At 44.5% G+C, this 8,924-nt stretch overlaps 1 long non-coding RNA gene across 1 annotated transcript; it reads left to right on the forward strand.

Moving 5' to 3' along the window:
* The first annotated feature begins 1,416 nt into the window (after positions 1-1,416).
* On the forward strand, positions 1,417-5,885 carry LOC108511404. Its single transcript, XR_005512685.1, has 2 exons — positions 1,417-2,608; positions 4,558-5,885. It is a non-coding gene; the product is annotated as an uncharacterized LOC108511404 (long non-coding RNA).
* The last annotated feature ends 3,039 nt before the right edge of the window (positions 5,886-8,924 follow it).

Consider the following 8,924-nt stretch of genomic DNA (forward strand, 5'->3'; position numbering starts at 1 on the left):
TGGCTTACATCGACAAATCCAGAACAAGCTACGCCTATACAAGGCGACCAACGTCTCTAGTACCAGTGGCATTGCCATGGCAATCGAGCTAAAGAACAAACTCGAGGGCCAGAGGACCCCTGAAGGCGTCCAAAAGGAAACTTCTAGCCATTACCATAATAAGAAAAATACCAAAAAAGGTAACTCCTCGTCAAATTCTGACAAGTTCTGCAAACATTGTAGAATCACAGGACACGAGAAGGGGGAGTGCCGGATGCTTCATCCAGATCTTCTTCCAAAGAAGTGGAAGAAGGATAACAAGGGCAAACGCACGACAGCAACAACAATCTCCACCGACACTATCGAACTCGGGCAGGTCGAAGGTGTGGACAAGAGTCTGTCTCTGATGGTTATGTCGAAGGAGACAGCCACGAGCTTGCCGACCATACCCGACGTAAAGAAGGAGTTATTAACCCTACGGGTCTCGGTGAAACAAGAAGTGATTAAGGCCATTGTCAACACTGGAAGTCAGAAGAACCTAATCTCGGCAAGTTTGGTTCAAATACTAGGCTTGGAAATGACACCGCATCCACGACCGTACCCGCTTGGTTGGATCCAGAAGGATGTAGAGCTTAAAATCAACCGTTAGTGCAGGTTTCGTTTCACCATAACCAACCAGTACATCGACGAAGTAACGTGCGAGGTGGTTCCCCACGACATTTGCCAAGTGATCTTCGGCAGCCCCTACCTATGGGAGCGTGACGCCATCTACTATCGATGCGCCCAGAAGTATAATTGAAAATATAAGCAAGATTTTAGGTTGTTTGTAATGAAATAAAAGGTAAATCTAGGTTGTGATTGTGGAGGACTTTTAAGTTGTTACAACTCTCCTTTTTCATGCTTCCATTCTCATCTTCTGCTCACTCTTCCAACTTTCACTTCTTTTTGTTGCCTCCAACTATTGCCTATGATGGTCTCCATGCATTCCACTCCACATGTACTTAGATGTTTGAGTTGCTAGCTAGTGGAGCTAGATTTGAGCCGAGTTGGACTGGGTTTCGCGACATTGTTTGGGCGTGGCCTGAAAAATTTTTTACGCTTCAAACCAAGCCTAGACTTGAAAGTTTTTTCTACGCCCGGGCTTAAATCTGACCCAAGCCCAAATGGGCCTATCCAAATAAGCTTGACTACTCCTGAGGGCAACAAGGCAACGAAGGCACCAGCCATAGTGGAGGTTGAGGTTGCAGGGAGTGGTGGACAACTTGAACAGAACATATGAGAGGCGGTCGAGGGTGTGCAGATGGAAAGGGGGGCAGTGGAGTAGTGGAATTCGGAGGCTGGCAGCAGGGCTGGTGGTAGGGGAGAGGTCAAGGGTGTAGTGGAGGAGGGGCCAAGGTGAAGGCATTGGAAAATGGGGGGGGGGGGGGGTGGAGAGAGGGTTAGATTTGGGGATCTTGGGGACCAAGGTTGTTGTCAATAGTAGATTTGGGGCTCAGTGTGGTAGGGGAGGTTGGAGTTGTCGGGCGAGGCTCATTGGACCTTAGAGCTTGGCCAGGCCGAGAAGGGGGGAGAGAGATGAGCAGATTAAGACTCGCACTACCACATCGATAAGAGGCCTTAGGCTTTTCCTTCTGCCGCTACACCATGGAGGCTGAGCGGGTTAGGGATTAAGGGGATTAGGGCATGCTCCTTTTTTTTCTTTTTTTTTTTTGAGAGGAAGTAGGCATGCATCATTGAATTAGTAGGATAGGATGCATGAATTGTCAGGGCATGGGTTATGGGTTGAGTTAATCATAAAACGGATGAGCTAAGTATAGGGGTTAATTTGTTTGAGGGGCTTAATCATTAGTGTTAGTGGGTTTTAGTTGCTCTAGGTTATAGGATAAGCATTAAGGGGTCCAATCCTCTGGTTGGGCTGAGTTTTGTGTCCCGAATCAGGCTCGGGCTTCCGGACCGGCCTAGCATTGAGCTGAGCCTGGCTCAAAATTTATTCTTGCCATGTTTTGAGTCCCAAAGCTGACTCAAATGTCTTGGGCTGGGCTCAAAGTTTACCAGAAGCGGAGGCCTACCAACTAAGCACTCACTTTCTAAAACAATTATAGTTTACCTTAGATAGTTCAATTGGAAATGCTATTCTAATAGGAGATTTGATAAATAGAGTGTAAAGTCTTTATTTAGTTATGTTACTTCTTCCTTTGATATTCTTCTTTCTCATCATAAATTTTGGTTTCTCTATTTAATCAATTAACTTAAAATGAATTTGATTGTATTAGAGGAACCAATGAAGACCAGCATCAAAGATATTTAGAAGGTTTTCTTTTATGCAAAGCTAATTATTTCTTTGCACTTCAATGACATAACTTATATTAATAACTGGCTGTAATAGTTATGATTAGTTTGTAAGGTAAACTGTTACATGTTTCCTGTCTTTTTCACAGTACTTTAAATTAATCTCATTATGCTTGTGCTTTTGTATTATTTCAATTTGTGTTATACGACAGTTGGATTTATGTCGTAGATGCCATGATTTGAGCTATTACGCATCTTTTGCCTGGCTTTCTTGGGCTTCATTCACACAAGAAATGCTAATTGGCGTTTATGAAGGTGCAAGAAGACAAGACAATTCATGGTGATGTCTTTACTGCAGCTTTTGTTCTAAAAGTTTGAACAACAGAAGGCTGTTTTCCAAGCCTTTTTGTTTGATACCTAGATGAATTTTTTATCTTTTGTTGGCAACAGGAATCAGGGATTTAGATGTTCAAATAAACTTTTTTCTGTGGACTGTGCTAAGTCTATGTCTTCTGTGTGCGTTTTATATGCTTTCAATTCAGCACAGGATTTGTGTTGTTCTTTCACCTTCTTTGGGCATCTTATTTGAATGAAAAGGAAAGGATTTTTGAGAAATAGGAATAAAAAAGAATAGGGTAATATGTGAACATTAGTAATCGAAATAATGAATTCAGTCAACTTTTCTGAAACCACAGAAGACATAGACTAATTGCTAAATTATGTTGAAACCTGCGAACATGCAGAGTAAATAGCATACAGTATACCTTTAGAACATTAACAACCTATTTTGTCGAAGGAAAAAGAATAGAGAAATATATGAATCTTAGAAATTGAAAGAAGGAAATAAGGTAACTTATCTTAGACCGCAGAAGACACAGGCTAATTTCCAAATTATGTTGAAACCTGTGAACATGCAAAAACAAATAGCATACAGTATACCTTTAGAACATTAACAGCCTATTTTGTCAAAAAAAGTGACTGATGCCCTCTATCCTGACTTCTTAAAATTCAATAACTGATTATCAGAAGCATCATTCTGTATGCAACTTCTACAGATTCAAATAAATGGCATATCTAATTCTAATAATATTTTAGCAACAATTAATGAGTGAGGCTTTCAGAAGTCCCTGAAAGAATATTTTTGGCACAACTTTGAAGTGTTGAAAGTTTCAAGTGGACATAAATATATCGGAACTCTTTTTCTTTGGGACAGTTTAAGCCTAAACTGCCTTTTTGGCTGTAATTCTAATTTCTAGTGCTACCTGGAACAGATCAAATAGATCTAAATACCTTTATAAAGATTGGAATATTGCTGTTTTTAAAAAAACCTAACTGTAGGTATCTTTATAATCTTCACTCTAGCCATGCTAGCCAAAGTTCCTTGTATGTTGGGAAAAAAGTAAATTAGGAGCCATTATTTATTTATGTCAAACACGTGTATAGCAATATCAATCTAAACTAGCACATCCAGTTAGTGTTTCAAAAGGTGGCTATCTATGCAATCAGCAAGGGGACTGGTAGCATTTTGGTGGGAGGCAATTTACTGATTTTTTTACTATTGAACTTCATGGAATCCTTCCTTTCATGATCAGAATCACATATGAAATTTGAGAAACATATTATGAGGATTCATGAGTTCAAATCTTCTTGTATATGATTAGTTTGTTGGGAAACAAAGTTTAGACCATAAATTATAACCTTTAGGCACATTAGTGATTTTCTTTTGATTATTTGAGTTGATTAAATTCTTCCCCCAATGATTGGAATCAAATATGAAATTTGAGAAACATATATAAGGATTCATGAGTTCAATCTTCTTGCATATGACTACTTTGTTTTGGAAACAAAAATTAGACCATAAATTTTAACTTTTGCAAGATTGACCCCACCAATTTGGATACTTCTGTTTATGAACATTAATTAGTTTTGAACAGTGTTGTAGTAAGTTGCTTAAAACTTGATCTGTGGTTATAAATATTCATTAAAACAGGGATAATTATCCTTCTGCTGCGGAATACTTAAGCTATTCTGAGAAGTCAAATATTAATCTTGTGGAAGCTTTCAAAAGCATGAAAGTTGATGAAGATGATCTACCACCTGAAAATGAAAATCAGATCATGAGATAGGCTGTGCTAGCAGATGGTGTATTGGTTTTGTATTTTCTCTATTCTCAGACATGTCATCATTTTTCCTTGTTTGTTCTGTTGGTTTCTTTAAATCTGGCTTTTCCCCTCACTGAATCGTACACCTTGCTGCTTTAGATTGTCTAATAACACCAATTGTTTGCAGGTTATTTAAGAGAATGGAGTAGTGGATGGTCATGAAAAAGCCGTTGAAGTTGAAGCTGATGACTCTACAGTTGGTGCAATCCTTGTTAATGGAAATGAGGGTGAGGAAGAGTGGTGTATGAAAAATGAAGGAACCCATCAGCCTAACAGCCATCTGGTTACTTGTTTTCCCCCATTCACCACCCCCCTCCCCTCCTCTCCCCTTCTAAAAAACTCCTACGTGTTTAGGATTACTAATTGTATAAGTGCAACTTGTTAGTGAGTAGCATGTCTATGCCCTCTTTACAGAAAATGAAACAAGGCCATCCTTTCAACCCATTCCTAGGAAAGAATTTTGGAGGCTGTTTGTAGCATGGAGTACACCAGCCACTAGTTTGCTCATGAATATCAGTAGCTGTGGAAAATGTGCTATGGTGTAGAATTCTTATCAAGATTCATCGTACCAGTGTGTACCATCCTATACTAGGCATATTGATTATGTTCATCACATCAAAAGAATTTTGCAATTTTGATATGATAATATTATTTTCCACACTAGATTCTGTACATAACCATAGTTTCAAGGTTCTCTCTCGCCATTTCAATATTTGTAATTTGATTTTTGACAGTTTGATGCAGTTACAACTTTTTCTCTATTTACTCGTCTTTCCCTGCTATTTAAGTTTTGCAACTCATAAGCCTTTGGTATACATTTTCTATATTGTTTTCCATATTCGTGTATGCTCACCCACCTTCTCTAACGCTGTTGTTCATTGATCTTGCAGTGCTAACTCCACATCAATAGGGAGTAGGGACCTAACAGAACAAGTTTCAGAGATCTATCTCCTCTTCTTAAGGTGACGAGTTATCCTCATGGGGAAGATAAAATGAGATCCATTATTTACTTTTTTGCTGAGATAGTGATCCCATTATCTTTTTTTGGTGCCTGATTGAGTATCCTATGCCTTATAGCTTTAGAATATTAAGAGTCCTCATCCAACACAAATACTCCAGGATATGAATATATCTGGGCTGGCATATTCTCGGTTGATTTCATCTGTTTAAAAAGAAATATAAAGCAGGGCCACAGGACTCGCGTTGAGTTGGTGGGACATCGAAGGCTCTTGTCCTTAATAGTTGTTTGTTATCACAAGGTTAACTTGCTTGCCTTTCCTTTGTAGTGGTAACCGCTAAGCTTCATCAAGCACCAAAATGAGACAACTGTCATGATCCTTTTGCCCCCCTGCTGAAAGGTCTGCCTTATTTTTCTGAAAAAATAAATAAACCTGAACAGATTTATAGATGTTGCAAAACTTTGGCATAATGGAATTCCGTGTACGTTTAATCATACGAAATAAGCTTGGCTTGCTCATGTTTGCATTTTGATTCTTGTACCGTTGGATCCCTAGAAATAAAGGGAGAGTTGTAGATGTCTGGCTGTCCTAGCCATCCTTTTTCATCCATCCATCTAGCAGACAGCTATCTCAAGCTTTTATTGTCCAATTTGTCATTCATAGAGGTGTATATATATATATATATATATATATATATATTATTGTCATTTGACTGCATATTATCGAATGTGATATGTTATATATTCATTGACTTGACTTTGGTAGTGATCAAGGTACCTGATCTTGGTATTGTTCAAAGTGCTCAGACTTGAGGTTAGCGGAAGTGCCATTCTAGTTAAACCAATTAGAAGAGGAGTCATGTCTACAACTCAAGCCTGATTAATGATAGTGTTGCTGGAAATTGGACCCGGGGGCAATCTTCGGTCGAGGGAGAGGGAGCTGCGGGATCACCACGGCGGGGCGGCGACCAGTCGGCGGGCGGCGTCCTCCGTCTGGGGTGGCTGGAGAGAGGGAAGCAGGAGGTCCTCACAGCGGGGCAGCGATCCGTCAGCGGGCGGCGTCCTCCGTCTGGGTGCCTGCAGACAAACCGATGGCCGGGTTTTCCGGCGCCGGCCCTCCGACGCTCAAGTCAGGGAGGGGGCAGATAGTGTAAGGAGGAGATGAACAGTGCTTGTAAGGCGCGGAATTTTCCAACCCCCTCCTGAGAAGCTAAGGCTCCCTTTTATAGGTGGGGGTCGGTTTACCTGTGATGTAACAGGGCGAGGCCATAGTACGGCTCGGCATGTGGCTCAGGTCGGCGCACGGTCAGGCGAATCATTGTGCTGATGTCGGCGGTGAGGGCGTCGTACGACCCGAACCAGTACGCTACCAGGCGAATCATTGCATTGGTGTCGGAGGTATGGCCGAGATCAGAGACTTATCATGGTTGACCAGACTCTGCTGGGCTAACTTGCCGTGGAGAGCCGAGGATCCGTAGATGTCAGGAGCCATGCGCATTAATTGTGGAGTAAGCCGGAGATCCGCATTAATGGTGGAGTAAGCCGGAGATCCACATTAATTGTAGAGTGAACCGGAGGATTACAGCGGCCATGCGCAATAAATGCTGAAGCAGTGGCAGGGTATGGTCCTCAGTTGGACCTCGGAGGAGTACGGCCGTAGTAGGTGGCTGACAAGGGTAGACCTTGAGCGTCAGGATTTTCCTAGGTCGGAGGTTTCGAGGTCGGATGTCTTGAGGTCGGGCGTTCCGAGGTCGGACGCCGACTTCGGCTGTTCAGGGTCGGCGATTGTGCGGCTTCTTGGAGGCATTTGTGTCACTTGGGGGGAAAAATCTTATTCCCCCAACACTACCCCTCGACTTCCGAGTTCGAGCGGCTTGCGGGCTCGGACGTGGGAAGTAAAGTCTATCATTAAAGTTGGGGGGCGAATCTCGTCTGCGCCCTCGTGTTTCTCGGAGTGTTTATGGCGAGACCCGCGCCCTTGGGCGTTTCGAGGTTGCTTTATTCAGCGAACTTATGGTGGAGCTCGTGTCTTTACGTTTCTCGGAGCGGGTGTAACGGGGGTGGCGTCTCTTGGATCGCCAAGATCGCTTCGTGCGGCGGACTCATGATGAGGGTCCTTGGGCTCGACGAGGCGACGCCTCGATCCCGTAATCGGAATTCTCCGCTCATCAATGAGCGTGCCGTTACGGGGTTCAAAACGGACACGCGGCATGACCTAGGATCGGACGTTTCCGATCTCGTATTACTGGATCATGGATCCGGCGAGGTGAAGGCTACGTCGGGGCTCCACGTGCCCCAGGGCCTTATTAAATGAGGGGAGCGGAAGTGCCGTCCGTTCGTTCTTCAAGGCGATTCGATTCTGCGGACCCATAATGAGGCCCCGAGATCCGATGGGACAGGGCTTCGATTTCGTACCCGATTTATTGATCCAGAGTGAATACGGTGCCTCGGTCTCCGAGGTCAACACGTGGCGCAATCCGATCGGGGGATGGGAACCGACCCTGCCGATCTGGACCGCCGAGGGGGTCTATATAAACCCCTCGAGTTTGCCCTAAGGGTTTTACTTGGCTGCTTCTTATTTTTGTTGTCTTTCTCCCTCGCTTCCTTCCTCAACCGTCGCCGTCGGTGCCCGGAGCGATTTCCGGCGATGTCTAGTAGGTTCCTACCCTGCAACTGCTAGGGTTCCCCTTCCTTTTCCTTCCCCAGTTTTCATTCTCTGCTTTCGATTTCACTTCGCTCCTGTAAAATGGGTCTTGGTCCGGAGGAGGTAGGGTCCAGCCTGTCAGGGGAGGAGTTGGAGTTAATCCGCTCCCGGTTTTTCTTCCAGCCCGGGTTTCGTCTCGAAACTGCGGGGCCGGAAGACAGGGTGACGCGGCCGCCCCCAGGTCGGATCGCGATTCACCGCGAGACCCTCTGGGCCGGCCTGCGGTTCCCTGTCCACAGGTTTGTGAACGACTTGCTGGTCGAGTACCAACTTGTCCCAGCACAGCTCGCTCCGAACTCGTGGAGAACCATCATCGGGTTCCTGTCTCTGTGCCTTGGGCATGGGGTCCCGATTTCAGTGAGTATTTTCCGCCGGTGTTTTCTGTTGAAGAAGAACCCGGCGGACGCGGAGTGGCTATACTTTGCCTTCCGAGGCGGTATGTCGCTCTTCCGCGGGGCCCCTTCCTCTATACACGAGTGGAAGGGGAAATTTTTCTTTCTGGCGTCTGAGGCGCCGTGGGGGTTTAATCCGAGGTGGGGACACCCTCGGTTGAAGGCCCTTAACAAGCTCTCCGAGCCCTCGGGGAGGGAGCAGAGGACCCTGGATTCTCTCCGAGCCCTCGGGAAGGGCTACGACCTGACCGAGCTCCTACGGGAGGACGCCCTGGCGAGCGTGGGTCTGAGCTCGGCGCGCCCCGAGGGTAAGGGTAGTTACATTACCCCTTTTTTTTTGTCCTTTGTTCTTACTGCTAATGGTCTAACACTTGATGATATTTTTGATTTCAGATATTCCCCATATGCCGACCAGCAACACGTCGCTTTTTTCTCGCCTG

The sequence above is a fragment of the Phoenix dactylifera genome, chromosome 8 (genome assembly GCF_009389715.1).
Source record: "Phoenix dactylifera cultivar Barhee BC4 chromosome 8, palm_55x_up_171113_PBpolish2nd_filt_p, whole genome shotgun sequence".
NCBI classification, from domain to species: Eukaryota; Viridiplantae; Streptophyta; class Magnoliopsida; order Arecales; family Arecaceae; genus Phoenix; species Phoenix dactylifera.